General features: G+C 33.8%; 1 protein-coding gene across 1 annotated transcript in view; it reads right to left on the bottom strand.

Annotated features, from left to right (window-relative positions):
* LOC129959194 (uncharacterized) overlaps nt 1–14431 on the bottom strand; it is a 55651-nt gene extending 41220 nt beyond the window's left edge. Inside the window, exon 1 of the mRNA XM_056072020.1 lies at nt 10992–14431. The gene's annotated coding sequence lies outside the window, so the exon portion shown is untranslated. The remainder of the gene's footprint in view (nt 1–10991) is intronic.
* Between the last annotated feature and the right edge of the window lie 3559 nt (nt 14432–17990).

A 17990-nucleotide genomic window follows, 5' to 3' on the forward strand; every position in this document is an offset into this window, starting at 1 on the left:
AAAAGGAGATGACTCTCGGAAGATGGTATGGTCATTTGGTAATTCCCAATAATTCAGTTGAAGATGAGATCTTATTGCACTCTGAATGGGTTGGATATGTGGAGAAAAAGTACAATAAGGTATTGTTGCCAGGATGTAAGCGGAAGTGTGTGCTTAAGGCAGCGCACGAATTACCCTTGGCAGGACAACTGGGGGTGAGAAAGACAAAGGAAAAAATAAAGTACTTGTTCTACTGACCAAGAACAAAGAAAGATGTCAATGAATTTTGCCAGTCTTGCAAACAGTGCCAAGTTAGAAGGGCAATTACATACAGACCAGAGAATCCATTTGCAGGTTAGAGCATTGATTGCATAGGTCCATTGGAGCCTCCGTCCAGGAGAGGACACAGGTTCATCAATTGCGCTATTGACATGTGTACACGTTGGGCAGAAGCTATTCCGGTAAGAAATATTTCTGCGAAAACTACGTGTGATGTGCTCATGAAAATTTTACAGCTACAGGATTCCCTGAAGTCGTTTGCACTGACCAAGGTACTAACTTTACATCGACTTTAACTAAAGAATTCCTGAAAGTGACTGGCACCGCACCAAGGTTTGCTACTCCAGGGCATCCGGAAAGCAATGAGCAATGGAATAAAACCCTAAAGGAAATGCTCAGGAAGAATATCCAGGAAAAAGGAAAAGATTGGGACATACATCTGCCATATCAGTTATTCGCAAATAGGGAAGTGCTACACAGTACAACAGGACTGTCACTATTTCAAATGGTCAATGGAAGGTTACCAAGAGGGCCCTTGTCCCTGATTAAACACTTCTGGACAGGACTTCTGCAAGTCGAAGTGATATATGATCAAGACAATGAATATTTCCTGCTCCGACCAATTGCAATCAGAAAAGAAAAACCAGTTGTGATATAAGAGGGCAAATTTATAATCAAGGAGATGAGTTATCGTTACAACAGAAAGCTGAGTTGATTGATATCCTATCTAAATATACGGATAGTTTCAGTAAGTTTCCGGGGAAAGCTGAGGTGCCAGGACATACCATTAAAGTAAGCGGTGATCGTATCCCAATTGTTTTGCAAGGGGAAGTCGAAAGCCAAGTTCAAGAACTTTTAGAGGCAGGATTCATTGAACATAGTGAGAGCGACTGGGCACATCCTGTGGTGTGTGTCGCGAAGAAAAACGGTAGTGTCAGACTTTGTGTAGACTACCGTCAGCTGAATAAAGATACGATTTCAGACGCCTATCCAATGAAACTGGTCACTGAATTATTGCATAAAATAGGAAAATCTAAATTTATATCCATACTAGATCTCACCAAAGGATATTGGCAAATTCCCATGAAGCCTGAAGCGAAACCCTATACCGCTTTTATCACACATTCGGGGTTGTACCAGTGGAATGTGATACTTTTCGGTATGAAAAATGCAGGAAGCACATTCCAAGGAAGCATGGACAAGATCCTCTCAAAGCAGCGAGAGTATTGTGCATATATTGAGACGATGTCGCAATTTTTTCTGAAAGCTGGGAAGAACATAAAAAGCATATTATGGAAGTATTTCGTACACTTCAGGAGTCAAACCTTACCATAAATATAGAAATGTGTTAGTTTGGCAAGAAAGAAGTGAAATTTCTTGCCCACATGGTCGGATCATGAAAGCACTCCCCAGATCCCGAGAAAATTGAAGCCATAAAGAAATTATTGAGACCTACAAATAAGAAAGAAGTGCGTAGTTTGCTATGATTTGCAAATTATTGCAGGGACTATATTCCAAACTTTTCTTCATTAGTATTGTCACGTAGGGTCTTTAGTGTGGAACTCAATGACACACACAACAAGTAGAGCTAAACCAATTTATTAACTCAACTCTGAACTCAGAACACAGTGACTGACAGATCTTCTGCTTTTATACTAGCAGGGAAAGTTCCAGAATACTTTGCTGGAGACAGTAAGAAAAGTCCAGAACACTTTGCTGGAGACAGTAAGAAAAGTAACTAAAAAAAGGTCCAGAATCTTCTGGAACATGAAATGAAGGAAAACATAAAATCAAGGAATTAAAAATTTATACAAACTGTGAATCGCATTGTCTCTAGAGGGATTCGAACTTACAATCCCTTGATTATGAGACCAGTGCTATGACCATTCGGCCATGGAAAGTCGACTGCCTCTTTTCAATGTGGCATTACCCCCTCCTTAGAAGAAGAGCGTCTCGATGTTATGTCATTTAATTTTGTGGCTCTAGTTCTTGATCGAGTCACAGGGCCAGTATAAGTCGTCGCGTCTTCACGGGAAGAAGTCTCTTGAGAAATGTCTTTTTCTGGAACCTCCATAAGACTGTTGGCCGTCTTGTTCTTCTGGATCATGGTACGGCTTCATGCTTAAGACACGGACAACTTCCTTCGGATTTCGCCTTCTAGAATTAGGATCGGAATTGGCCACTTCAAAGGTGACGTCGGACAACCGCCTCAAAACTTGATAAGGGCCGAAGAACCTCTTGAGGAGCTTCTCGGAAAGCCCTACTTTACGAACTGGTATAAAAATCCACCAAATCCCCTGGTTCGTATGCCACCATCAGTTTGGAGTCATAACGCCAGCGATCTTTCTGCTGAGTCTCGAGAGTTCGTGTACGAGCTAATTGCCTCGATTCTTCTGCCTTATTGATCAGATCTCGTTGGGGCAGAGAGGAAACATCGTATCCAACGGTATTTCAGCTTCTCGCCCATGTAGTAGGTAGAAGGGCGTAAAACCTGTCGTATCCTTATTGGCAGTGTTGTAGGCGAATGTGACGAACGGCAATATCTGGTCCCAGTTCTTCTGTTCGACATCAACATACATAGAAAGCATATCTGCTAGCGTTTTGTTGAATCGCTCCGTAAGGCCATTTGCTTGCGGATGGTAGGATGTTGTCATTCGATGAGTGATATTGCATAGTTGATTAATATCGGGCACCAGCTTGGACAGGGAAACTTGTCCACGGTCTGTAATGATAACTCTTGGAGCTCCATGCTTCAGTATTATGTACGAGTTTGGCGATTTGTGTAGCTTCCGCCGACGGTAAAGCTCTGGTGACTGCGTACCGTGTCAAATAATCGGTGCATACTACAATCCATTTGTTGCCGTCGTCAGATTTTGGAAATCGTCCTAGCAGGTCGATTCCGATGCGATGGAAAGGAGCGGCAGCTGGTGGAATAGGCACGAGATGACCTGGTGGCTTCTGAGGAATAGATTTTCTCCTTTGACATTCTCGGCAGTGCATCACATATCTTCGAACATTTCTGTACAAGCCTGGCCAATAAAATCGCTTTCTTATTCTATCATACGTCCTAGTGAATCCTAGATATCCTGCGGTAGAGTCGCCATAAAGAGATTCTAGAATACTGAGCCGTAAATGCTTCCGGATCACTGGCAGAAATTTTCTTCCGGACGGATCAAAATTCTTCTTGTAGAGGACTCCTTCCACTAATTCAAAGTTTCCCAGCCTGCTTGCTTCGGTACTTTGTTGGTCTCTTATTATTTTTTCCAATTCCGGATCTTTCATCTGTTCTTCTGAGAGATTAGTGAACAAAGTGGAACCTATGGAATCCCCACAGACCATGAAGCCTTGATTTTTAATGGGTTTCTGGACAGACTATCAGCATCTTTGTGTTTCCTTCCATTTTGTACACCACTGATACGTCGTAATCTTGGTGTCGCAGCGCCCATCTAGCGAGTCTTCCAGGTGGATCTTTCAGTCATGTCAGCCAACACAGGGAATGATGGTCAGTGACGATCTTCAAAGCCTTTCCAAAGAGATATGGAACGCGAGACATAAGCTATTAACTTTTCCTTCCCATCTTGGATTTGGACTAATACTGCGCCGATTCCGTATCCACTCGCATCAGTGTGAAGTTCCGTTGGTGCATTTTCATCATAAAGGCCTAAGACAGGATCGGATGTAAGATCTTTCTTTAAGTTATTAAAAGCTTCCACTTGTTCAGGTCCCCAACAGAATTTTGTGTCCCCCTTCAGTAACATAAGTAGAGGTTCGGTTTTATGGCAAAAGTCCTTCATAAATCGGCGATCATAAGAGCAAATTCCCAGAAAGCCTCTGATGTCATGGATATTCCTAGACACGGGAAAGTCACTAACAGCCTTTACTTTTTCTAAGTCCTGTCGTACGCCATCAATGGATACTAGGTGTTCCAAGATCTTTATCTCTTGTGCTCCAAAGCGACATTTTTTTGGATTAAGGATAAGGCATGCGTTCTGTATACATTGAAGGACGGTATTCAACCTCTGAAGATGTTCATCGAATGTTTCTAAGAAAACCACAATGTCATCTAAATAGCAAAGGCACATTGTCCATTTTAAATGTTGCAGAAGATTATCCATCATCCTTTCGAAAGTTGCAGGAGCGTTGCATAAACCAAATGGTGTTACTTTAAATTCGTATAATCCCTCAGGTGTTATCAACTTCTTCATCAACTTCTATTTGCCAGTAACCGGAGTAGATATCCATAGACGAAAAATATTTTGCCCCCTTCAGGCAATCCAAGATGTCGTCAATACGCGGCAATGGATACAAGTCTTTCTTGGTAATTTTGTTGAGTCGACGATAATCAACACAAAAACGCCAGTTTCCATTTTTTTTTTGACCAAGACGACTGGAGATGACCATGGACTTTCTGATGGTTGAATGACGTCTCTTTCTAACATTTTGGTTACCTCCTCACCGATAATGCGACGTTCAGATAGGGACACTCTGTAAGCTCTCTGACTGATAGGTAAGTGGTCGCCTGTGTTTATTGGGTTTTTAACATTGAGTTGACTTCCTTTCTTGCATGTCCTTTCTTGATCGAAAATATCTGAAAACCTCTGGAGTAGATGCAACATTCTTTCTTTCTGGTCGATCCTCAAATCCGGAGCTATCATCGTGGTACAGTCGATACAACACATGGATGGTGCTCGTGTTCAAGTTATCTCCGACCACAACCTTTTGACGTCTCACTCAGTAAACGCCTCATAGCATAAAACTTACACGATGGTCGTTAGCCTTACAGTGATACGATGTGACAATATATCGAAAGGGGAGTAAACATTGCAATGCAGACTCTCTATCTAGATTGCCATTGAAGCAGTTAGGGAAAAAAAAGCTTTCAAGAAATGTACGAAAGCATTTGTGCATCTGTTCTCTTACTTTTATCACCAATTTTGTACATATTTGATATTTTTTTTATATATATATTTGCCTTTATATTTTGAATTTGTGTATGTGTTATTTCTTTTCTTTGGGAATTGCATATCAATTGCTCTCCCACCTCTTCCTAGTTGTAGCGACCAAGAATTGCTTGGAACTTTGTTTCATTTCCGGATCAATCTTTTGCCGTGAGAGATGATGGTCAGTGAGAAACAACCCGTCCAGTTCTCAAGATGCAACATTGTCTCCAGGGGGGGGGGGCGTGTAAGATCCGCTCCCAACGACGAAGGTTGCAAGCCAGTCAGGAGGGGAAAGGTCATGTGGTATCCGAGGGGGTGAAACCAGGAGAGAGACGAACAGGAAGTAGGGGAGACAGATAAGGACGAGGGAAGATGAGCGAGGGTGGTGTGGTTCGCCAGGAGCGAAAGGAACTTGATTCATTTTCATGCTTTATATTTTAAGCCATTCCTGTAAATATGTAAATAATATAATTATTTCTACACAATCAACACGATTGAACCGGATGATTATTAAGATAGAACTGGATTTAAAATGATTACTCAGGTCTAGGTGTAGAGTAGGCGCCAGCCGTTGTTGGAATACCAGCTAGAAATACACGTTGGAAGTGCGAGGGAACTTCACTATGCATAATAATAATTAATGGCTAAAAAGTTAAAAACAATTAAAATAAAAAAAAAACTTATAGTGCCTAATTCACTAATAAAGATGTTTTTAAAATGTTTTTTTCTTATTAAATTTATTTTATATTCTGCTTGGAAGTTGGTTGTGATCCAAGTGCTATCGAACATTGATCCCAACTGGACATAGCACCTATTAAGGCCAGTCCTATTCCTTTCGGTTCATTGACGTTGTTAGAGTAGGGCAGGCACAGTTATGAAGGGGTTTATAGAAAATCAGGGCACTAGACATACCTGCTAAGCGATTGGGCAAACAGAATGTCCAATTGGTGCCACTACTGGAAAATATAATTATAGCCATCAAAAAAATTTGATCTCAAGATTTTGAAGAACCATTTATAGAGTTTGAAATTGTTTGTCTATGAACACCATTATTCAAATACTAAATACGATGAGTGAATTCTTGTATGTGAAAGCAGATTTCTATGAAATTTTGGGTGCAATTAATCTCTCTGTCTTTCCTTTTAAGTGGACGAGGTAACATACAAGTTCAAATTTGACAGATAGTTTTAATATGTGGTTTTATCACCCAAATTGTAGATTTGCATCAAATTTTGAACCAAATCTTTCTCATAGCCCCAATTATCATTTGATATAAACACAATAATACTACTAAAATTTAAATATCGATATAATCGTATCTAATTGGATTTATTTTGGATATCACAGATGTTACTAGAAAATTTGATATATCACTATCTTCAATATGTAAGCGACTCCTAATAAATTTTTTTAAGGGGCTAATTCCTTTCAAATGATATATTAAAAAAAAAAACTCCTATATATTGAAGGATTTACGACGAACAATTTAAACTTTTAAATTAAAAATTTTGTAATATAAAGACGGATCAAATGAGAATAGAGTAGGAGCCACGGAATGGAATGATACATTTTATTTTTAAACGCAATCACCGCAATTCCGTAAGTACCTCCCACTTCTTCACCAGGCGGTATATATTTTATTCATAGATGTTGTTTAGCTGAGATTATGACCAGCTTCCAATGGTGTCCATGATTTTATTGTCCAAATTAAAAAGGGAATACATTTCAATGGCCTTATCAACAAACTAAACAGATGTGAAAATCGGATCTATTTGGTCAGAGATGTAGCGGTTAAACGTGGCAACCGAATTACAGTTTTATTTTTTATTTTCCTTTAGTCTCTATCAGTGGCTTTGGAAGTATAAACAGTACATCGCATGGTGGTATTTTTTCGTCCTTTCATCACATTTTTTTAAGTGACATATAAGCACTAACATTTTGTTCCCATGGCAACCGGAACATCTATACCACCCTTTCTTCCCAAACGTTTGGGCTCTGCAAATGTTTGATTTCATAACGCTATTCCCCAACATTTCATTCAATTGTTCAGGGTACGAGTAACCATATGTGGCCGCTCATTGTTTTAGAGCAAAACCATTCCCGAGGACAACAAGGGAGGCTGCTTGGCTTTGATTTCTGCATGCAAATGAATCATGGTAATATGCACTTCTGATCAACGTTGACCACGATCCAGAAACTTAATAAGACGCGATACTTCCTGATAGAAACCAGCGAGAGGAGTGTTCTAGCATACACTCTCCAATAAGGGTCTTTTCCATCTCTCCCTCAATAAAATAGGGGACCAAAAGTAAGAATGTGAATGTCTTGCATGGCAATGGAGAAAAATGGCTACGAAATATTGATCTTTGATGCGAATCTAGTTTTTTCACTGAATCTATCAAGTGATCTTTGGCCAAATATGCGATTAATATAAAAGTAACCGAAATTCGAATTGGTATTGTGAGACACCTTGATTTCTAACCGAATGAAAACAAAATTTGACTGAGAATAACAGATGTAGTCAGAAGATCAGATGCTGAATTTCGCTGATTTAATTCATTGCGTTTACATGCAGGGGAAATGACAGACGATCAGTCCTTCCCGATTTCATTAAAAAGTTAAAATGTATTAGATGTTTAAGAAGATTAGATGTTAAACTTGTGTGTCAAATTTTATAAAGTTAATTCATTACGTTTTTATACTATCGAGTTCACTTGTACTTCAAACTCTGGGAAGTCTAAAACATGGTGAATCTCCAAATTCTCGAGTTCAAATTTTTTGACGATTACAATATTTTCCCTATACTGTCATAAACGAGAGAGTAAAAACACGTCTGCATAATTTTGCCTATACTTTGAGCCAAACCTTGGACTTCTTGTGCGGTGAGTCGTTGAATTTGCCCTCGCTTCATCGTTTGCTTTCTGGTTAATAGGGATGGTATCAAGATCCATCACTTGCCTCAATTCTATCCAGGCTATTATCCTCAGCATGATATTGAAGATGAGATGCTGAGCGGACAATTCTATGAGAAGCCACTTCAGATTGTCTCTGTAAGATAGTGTGGACTTTCTGTGCAGTTTATCCATAATGATATCACGAGCAGGAAAGAAACTCACACCCACTCCTATACCCTCCTCAACGATGTCTCCAACTGTTTGCGTGGATAATCTGGTCAACTTAATGTATCAAAGCTTCGAAGTGATTTTGATCAGTTGAGGATCATCATTCAAAGATTCCGATTCCTTGCGGAAACGTTTGTGCCAGTCCTGCACACGAATCATTGGCCGTGAGTGTTCTCCATACACTTTCTTCATTCATTAATGCACATCTCAAACACCAACGCATTCTGCAATTTAAAAACGTATAACACCACGCTGCTCTTCTTTAGTCTCTAACATGAAGAAAAAGTAAATGAAATAATTGATTGCCTGCCGGACGTAACCGTGGCCAGTCACATCGTATACCATAAGGTTCTGTGCAATGACCGAAGGTAAGGCAATTCTACAACAGGGTCTGCAGTTTACACCGCACTCGTTTTAAAATACATGACTTCCATTTTCACTTGATCTGCCCATATACAATAGCAAAATTTTATTACTCCTCTGTTCTTTCCCTGTAATAAACTGGGTAATTTAAGTTATGCTGCATACATATTTAAGATTTCAATATCGTTATCAGATCAAGCTTGAGTTTATGATTAAGATTTGTATATAAATAAATGCTTAATCTTTTTACAGAGAAACAAGTACAGATAATTTATTTTTGGAAACTTCTTTATTGCCACATCAGAAAAAATTAAGCAATTAAGAAAATAATTGATTATGCGCTTTGTGACGAATATGCGTACATTAAATATAAGAATTGTTAAAAAAAAATATCTGAAATAATGTAATGTTTGTTCCAAAAAACTGGCATATTGATTAATGCATTTACCTAATTTTTCTACTTTTAACTGTTCCTTATTTTCTAATAAGAAACAATTGGAGCTTTCTTTAGCAAGAGACTTAGCTAGCTTGCTTGTTATATATATATATTTTTTAAAATTTTATGAACTACATTATAACAAAGTTTGCATGGCAGTGTAAAGCTCATGTAGATATTTTTAACATATTAATTAAAATTTCATTGAAATGTCTTTCAAAATTATTTTGCACTTGGGGGGGGGACTGAAACAAGATACTAAATTTTTTTAAATGATTTATTTTTATACATATTGTATGGCTTTCAATGGACCACATACATAATTTTTACAGAATATACATACAATTCAATAAATTACACAAGCTTACATATAATACAACAAATATTATGATTAAAATTTTTTTTGTGTCTGATTTGTTTTTTAAGGATGAAAATAAAAGAAATGAGGATAAAAATGAATATATCATGAATTATGATTCTATATGAATATAGTACAAAAGGGAGGAAAATGAAAAACATTACAACAAATATCAGCAAAAATACTGTATATACCTTAACCACCTTAGAGTTAAAAAGCCTTTTTTTTTGCATATAAAATAACTATAATTACACAATCTCACATTTATTTACATATAACTTAACATTTTAATAAATAGACATCGCAAAATGGCAGTATTCATCATTTACAAAATAGAAATGGGTTATATAATTCATTTATTATAAACAATGCAAAAACATTTAAATTATTGCAGTCTATAACACTGACACATATCTAGATACTTTAAACGATTATTATTATTATATAGAAAATTCTGAATGGGGAAACACTTTATTTAATTTCTGGACAATCAAATGGTTCACAAAACCAAACTTAAGGGGAGGGGAAGCAATACTGTAAACTGAACATTTAAAAATACTAATCATGCAAATCTTAAAATATTATTTAACTAAGATAAAATAATAAAGAATACATGTCATAAATATATTTTTATTGTATAATTGATTGATTTACTGCATAAGAGCATGATCTGATTATGCTGTACCAATGTTAGAACAAAAGAATAAGTATTTTGTTAGTCGCATGAAAAATTAAGACATACATATTAATGCTTATGAAAATCCACTATATAAAGACATTATTCAATAGATTTTTTAAAGAAAATAGAAGTCAGTTATTTTGTGGAATGGAATAACTCATTCAGAAATATTTTCATATATATATATTTTAATATATAATTTTTTTTTCATCTAATATGCAACATCATTCAACTCTTACAAAACTTTAATATTTTATCAGCAAAAAAATGAACTAAATGTATCTGGAATTAATCCTTATAAAAACTTTTACTATTAAAGAAATTTTGCAAATAAACAAAATAAAATAAATGGTAATATGGTGAAGTAGGGTTAAGATTATTAGTGAAGAGGATATAAATGTGACAGCAAATCTCAGTCATCTTTTTAATTATTTAAGCCGAGTGACAAATATCGTGAAAGATTTTCTGTTCCACTTAACTGTTCTCTATCGTCTCTCTAAGATAAATTAAAATTAGAAATAAATATTAAGTTAACAGCCAAAGAATAAAAAAAAAAAGATTAACTGAATCCGATCCGAAGACTTTCTCAAGGGTCACCCTCAGGCAAGGATTCAAACCAGGGATTTTTTCTGTGAGGGGTCTGACTTTCGTCCAACAAACTGACCCCTCGTGACCCGAAAATCCCAGAAAATTGAGGTTTTGGAGATAAAATTAGTATCACAAGATTAAAACAAGTAAAAACATTTGCAAAAAACAATTCAAATAAGACCACAGCAAATCACAAAATACATGAAAATAGAACCAAAATAATATAAACAAAAGCCAAAAAACTTACAAATTGAAAGTACAATTCTGAAGAAAACTACTTGAGGTAAAAACTTGCTATTGTAAATGCACTTCGTTAAACTTAATTTATCCGCGTTTAAAGCTATATACGCCTACCACGTTTCGTCATAATGCATCGTCAACAAAATTGAGGCGCCATCTATTGAGTTAAAACTCAAAGCTAACAAACTGGAGGAAGTCAGAAATCAAACAGACCCTCTCTTATCAAAACTTCTATATTGCAAAAGTCTTTGGGAAATTCGTCAGTAGTTAAGTTTTTAATGAGATTGTTTGTTGCTAAAATATAAGAACTTTTATTATTGCAAATTTTTTTAATCCTGTTAAATTGTGAAAATATCAAATTTTTGAAAATTTTAGAGTTTAAATTAGAATGGTAGTTACTAAATTTAATTATTTTAAAGTTAAATTCATCCCTTTTATCATAAATACCTATCAAAGTTTTTCCATTATCAATTTCTATATTTAAATCTAAATAATTAGCTTTAAGTTGATTTTCGTTTGTTTGAGTTAAAACTAAATCTTTTGGGTAACAATTAATAATATCATTAGGATCCTAATGATATTATTTATTGGGAGTCAGACCCCTCACAGAAAAAAATCCCTGGTTTGAATCCTTGCCTGAGGGTGATCCTTGAGAAAGTCTTTGGGCCAGATTCATTTAATCTTTTTTTGATTCTTTGGCTGTTAACTTAATATTTATTTCTAATTTTAATTTGGTTAAGCTCATTTGTGTTTTAGTTGTAGCAGCATTAGCGCTCTCTAAATACAATGTATATTTTATTCTATAGATTCAGGAAATTTATATAGGTGTTTTTGCACATTGTTTATTTATGGATTGATAGTTTCTCTCTAAGATAAAATAATGAAGAATACATATCATAAATATATTTTTATTGTATAATTGAATGAAAACCTTATTATATATGAAAATGGGTAGTATATTTCTGAATGAGTTATTCCATTCCACAAAATAACTGACTTCTATTTTTTTAAAAACAATCTGCAAACCCATTAGAATGAAAATATCCTTTTCTACATTCTATTCTCATGTAGATTGTAAAACATTCCCACAAAGTTTATGTGACTTATTGAATAATGTCTTATACAGTGGATTTTCATAAGTATCTCTATCATTAATTATATTGCCGGCGTCTTCCCCATGATCTGGGTGTCATGGATTTGAGTACCAGTTCGGTCATGATTGTTCTTCATCTGTTCTATCTGTGAGATGTGTGAATGTGCCCCCCAGTATAAAGGGACTACAAGCAAATGTGATGCGTGAGTAGCAAAATCATATTCTTGGCCCTAGTTGGCGCTACTAAAAACAAGAGATGCTCTTTTCCAGCTTAAAATCACTGAATTCGGAATCAGCGGGCTTGTCCATGGCAAGTGCCATCAAAAACAACAACAACATTAATTATATTGCTCTATTGTGTTTCTCACAGGTCATTTGTTTGTGAAACAAGAGAGTTATTTTTTATTCCCAGAAAACTATTAACATAATCTTCTGTTCCTGAATATAAGTCTTGGGTGTCATTTGTAGCAATTCTACAATTTCTATTGTTGTGAACAACCCATTTCTTATCACAAGGAATCAAATACTTAAAAAAAAATTGATTGAATTCAGAGTGTTTCATAAAGTAACTACAGATACAGTTTTGTAAACAGAATTTATTACAATTCATGTTGAATCTATCACTGAGCCCCCCCCCATAACCAAAGGACTTTTAAATGCCATCTTATTAAGATGATCTGCATTGATTATTGCCTAGATTTAGTGGATTTCAACTGTATAATCAGGCAGTTACTGATATTTGAGGAAAAATCACTGAAAAAAAGTTCATCAAGGAAATTAAAATATTAAATATGATGAAAATTCTCTTTCTGCATTTTTCAAATTATGCTAAATAAAAATTACACATCCAATTTATACAAACTTTTTATAAAATGCTAAATGTAATTTTAGTTATGAAATAACAAAATGGATTTAACTTATCATGTGAAGATATCTAAAACATTTATCCCTATGGATGAGAGAAAGCTGAAATTACTTAATTACCAGATAATTCTGATTTAAAACTTTTAGCAATACCCTGTAATATATATCACAAATAAATAAAAACAGCAACCAAGGATGTATGTAATCTTATTAGTTAGAAAAAAAAAAAGATTTACATTTGTATAAATCTAAACCTAAAAATAAATAAGGATTACCAAAGGCAGTGAAAAAAATAAAATAATCACATCTTGAAAGAGAGATAAAGGGGGGAGGGTATGTATGAGCTTTCAAAATCAATAGTTTTTAGGAATAATCTCATTAATATTAACAGCTTCTTTGCTAACATACAAATGAGCTTGGGCGATTAAATAATGAGTTCAATTAATAATTAAAAATTCAATTAATAATAGCATTATGTATTGTCAAAAAAGTACAAAAGGAAAATAGTAAAACATTTGTGTATTATGATATAAAAACAGTACACTAATAGAAAAAAATAAATAAAGAACATACACTGTCATTTTTTAGAATAGAAAATAAAATGTCAATTCTAAAATTAGCATCAGGTTATTTTGTTGTTTGTCATCTATGTTTAAAAAGACACAAGAATTGTAAACACAAATCCCATATTTCTAATTTTTCATATTAATCTTCCAAAGCAGGAAATTATACAGCTAATTCCTAATGTTTTTAGATGTTGTACTAATTTTTGAGTGTCACATTTATGATATTATAGCAGGTTTATACTGTTTATTTGGATAAAAGATTTAGGTAAAATTTAAATTATGAAACTTAAGATCTAGCACCATACAACATAAAACAAAAACTATCATTTGATTGTCCAAAACATGACACATAACTAAAGAAAGAAATATTTGGAAGAACAATGTTAGATACAACTTTGATACAATTATAAATACATTTAATTCATTTATACAAATAGTCAAGTATCTGAAAAACTGAAACAAAAATGTACCAATCTTAGAGCACCAAAGGCATTTATGATACATTACTGAGCAATATTACAGCAAGATTGTCACCTAAGTACTGTCGGATTTATAATTTTTAGCCAAGGCTTATTGCAAAGGCACATCTTGTAATTCTAGATTAAGGATGACATTCAATTGAATCTATAAATATCTATTTAAACATGTTGAGCAATTCATTAAAATGGAACGGGACAAAATCTTATTATTTATTCAGTTAACAAATATTGCTAATTACCATACATGCAAACCAGGTGTATGTATAAAAGAATGCAATTCCATGCGAATACATTATAAGGAAGACAGTTACAGTTTAATTACACTACATTCAAATTTTGAAAATGCCATTCTTTTACAAATTTCTTAGCAATATAATTTATAAGATCCATGCAAATGAAGATGTGCTGTTTTAAACAGGTGCAAACATAAATAAATTTTTCAAATAAAAAAACTGAACTTAAAAAAAAAAAAAGAAGTATGGAATTCTATATAAGTTATCACATGAAAAATGTACTAAGGAAAATGTTAAAAATTATAACACGAAAGAAAAAAAAAGTAAAATACTTGAAAGAACAAGAAGATTCCAAAAATGGAAAATACTGAGCAGGTATAAACATAAATCTGAAATGCATACCATTATAAATGCTTCATAATTGCACTCAAAATACTATCAATTTCAATGTACAGTTTATTAATAATGAAAGAAATTTATAAAATAATGAGCTTTTGCAATTGTGAACAAATAAACATTATGCTTTAAACCCATTAAAATTTCACAGAATTATACAAATATAATCAGAAATAAAAATTACAAATAGAAAAATCATATTCTATTATTTATAAATCTGTTTCTTCAGTTACAGGAACACAGACAACTTTTGCAGAATATTCTTGGCAGATGAGAGAATGCATTAAAATAGCAATTACTGGTTTTAATTAAATAATTTAATAGCGATTTTCTGAAGGTTAATTATTCTAACTAGGATCTAATTATATAAAAAGAGATATAAAAGTCTTTTCATTAAATACTTGCAAATTAAATGTAAGTTCAAAATAGCAGCTCCAAAAAAAAATTCAGGAGGGTAAGAATAAACGTTTATGATGAAAATTTTTTAACAAATTAAGAAAAATTAAAAATTTTTTTATCTTTCCCATTTTCTGATGACAGCTAAAATATAAATAAAATATATCACTATTTCATCAGCTGGAGTTACCAAAATATCTGATATATAATAACTTTACACTACTAAATATACAACTGCAACTTAAAGTTTATAAACGAAAACTTCAAAAGAAGTAATGTTCGAAAAAATTATAGTTTGTGGAAATATAATCAAAAAATCTTTGATTTTTTAAATTAAACGATTAAAAAAACCGATAGATGGCACTCACACGTCAAACCGAGTCAGTTTATGCAAGTCAGGATAGCTATAACACACAAGGCTGGAAACGAATCCGTCAGTCGATGCCAGCGGCATGCTGTCATTACCAAATTAAGCATTAGTGATTAAATTTTTCTTTAAGAAAGGTAAATTCATAACTAAAGCATTGCGATTGTTCTGTACAGTGAAAAGAATCAAGGCGAATAAAAGCATTATTTCACCGAATAGGATACTGAAATTAGAACGCTGTTTTGAGGAAACAGAGTTTGGAAGATCGTCTACGAAGTGGCTGACCATCCGTCCGTGCGAACCGCATTCCTGTTGTACAATGGAAATTTTCAGCTGAGATACCAATGAGAAATAGTAGTGCACATGAAGCTAGCAGAGTAACGGGGATTCCGGAAATGTCAATCCCATGAATTCTGCAAAAAATTTTAAAACTACATCCGCACAAGATACAAGCATTTCCATCAATTATTGCCAGCAGATTTCAATGAAAGACAACATGGAAACTTGGGTGCTTGCACAAATGGAACGTGACCCACAATGGTTGCTAAACATCATGTGGGCAGATGAAGTCCACTTTTCATTGTATGCAACAAGCATCAACAAGCAAAACAGGAAACATCAAATTCTCGTGAATACACGACTAAACCACTCAATCTCCGCGTGCGCCTTTTTGATGTGATTTCACCGCATCCGTCGTTCTGGGCCCATTCTTTTTTTGAAGAACTTTATAATGTATATGGTTCGAAAATTTGTTCCGTCATTGCAGAAAAGTATTTACACTTTTGCAAAACCAAGTCGTGCCTGCTTTGTAGCAAAGCCGCACGTCACCTGCCATCACCTTAATGCAGGATGATGCACTCTCTGACATTGCTTGATTCATCAAGAAAGTCCTCCAACACACACATTTACCGAGTGATAAACTGATGATGTAAGATTAAACGGCCCTGATGATTGCCAAACATTATACTCCAGCTCACTTTTGTTTGTGGGGATACCTAAAGTTTCGTGTCTACCGGGACTCTCCATCAACTTTGGTGGAACTGAAAGGTGACATTCAACGGGTAGTCTATATCGTCGACGCCGACATTCTACACTCGGCTGTAATAGACATAATTAAACGCTTAGTACATTAATCTTAGTACATTGTGGTGGCGGTTATGTTGAACATCCTTTGCTTAAAAATAAAATGTGCTGAGTTAAGTTATTGTTTTGTAACCCCTGATTTGCATAAACCATCTTACTTTGATGTGTGAGCATTATCTAACGGGCATTTTTAAATAATTTTTTAACGAGGGGAGAATATCCAAAGGCTCTCTGAAAATATTCCTGCAAACCACATTTTTTTTTGCATTACTTTATTTATTTTTGAAGTTTGCACAAATTTATGACGCCTCTTGTATTTAGTGCACATGTCCACATTTTGTTGATTGAGCTGCCAATAGAAAACAGATATTTTTTTTTACCAATATTTATAACTGCTATCAGAGAAATAGAAAAATACCACCTATTATTAAGTAAAGGGTAATTGTATGGTACAAAGAAATCTTCATAATACCAAAATTCTAAAAATAATTTTTGAATATAAATGTTTGCTCTTAATAATCTTTTCCTTTAAACCATTTATCATACAAAACAAAACAAATCAAAGAAACAGTCTTGACTAGAAATCAATTACAATTATATCTGGACAATGTATAACAAATGAATATCATTGTGCCAAGCAGTAGATAAACTCAGTGATAATAAAATAAAATTCATTTTAATATTGGGACAAATGAGAGTAAAAACACTTGAGTTCCTTTTAAGCAACTGAAAAGCTAAGGGATAAATATTACAAAATGCAGTATAAGCTCTTTTTAACCTTCCTGTGCGTATAAACTATAAGAAAAGTATTATTACCCTTTTAACTTAAAATTTAATTTAGTAAAATGAGAAAAAAAAAGCATTAAATAAATATACAAGAATAACTTAAGAAAAATAATAATTCTTACATTAAATGCATCCTTCTATTATATTTAGAACTCAGTCTACAAAGATTTCATTGCACATATAAGATGAAAGTCTTTCAAGAATACAAATTAATATTCTATAGAATAAAATATATATAATCAAAGACATGACACAGAACACAATATTTAGGCATGCAACATGAACAATTAACATCACTTTCAAAGAACATTTGAATTAAATTAAATTTCTATTTTATTGAACATAATTTCAGACAATGGGATGCTAATTGGAAGGATGAGAATTAGTATACTCAATAATGTGCGTAAAAATTCTTGAGTGGGATTTTATGGCACCTTTTGATAATTTATATATCAAAACAGTGTTTCTCATATATCTAATTCTTTTAAAATATTGCTTACAATACAACCAATGTAATTCTAGAAAACAAATTTATCATCAATTCATTCTACAAAATTTTCATTACGAATAATGCAATTCTTGCCAATTTTATATAAAAAAATTATATGAAGATAATTAATAAGTGTTCTTCGTAAAACAGTATGCACCACATCTGTAGATTTGGATTATAAGAATAGTAAATTAGAAGTATTTTATTTATTAAAAAAATTAATCACTGATATAAAAGTGATTCTTTATGATTT

The sequence above is a fragment of the Argiope bruennichi genome, chromosome 2 (assembly GCF_947563725.1).
Source record: "Argiope bruennichi chromosome 2, qqArgBrue1.1, whole genome shotgun sequence".
Taxonomy (NCBI): domain Eukaryota; kingdom Metazoa; phylum Arthropoda; class Arachnida; order Araneae; family Araneidae; genus Argiope; species Argiope bruennichi.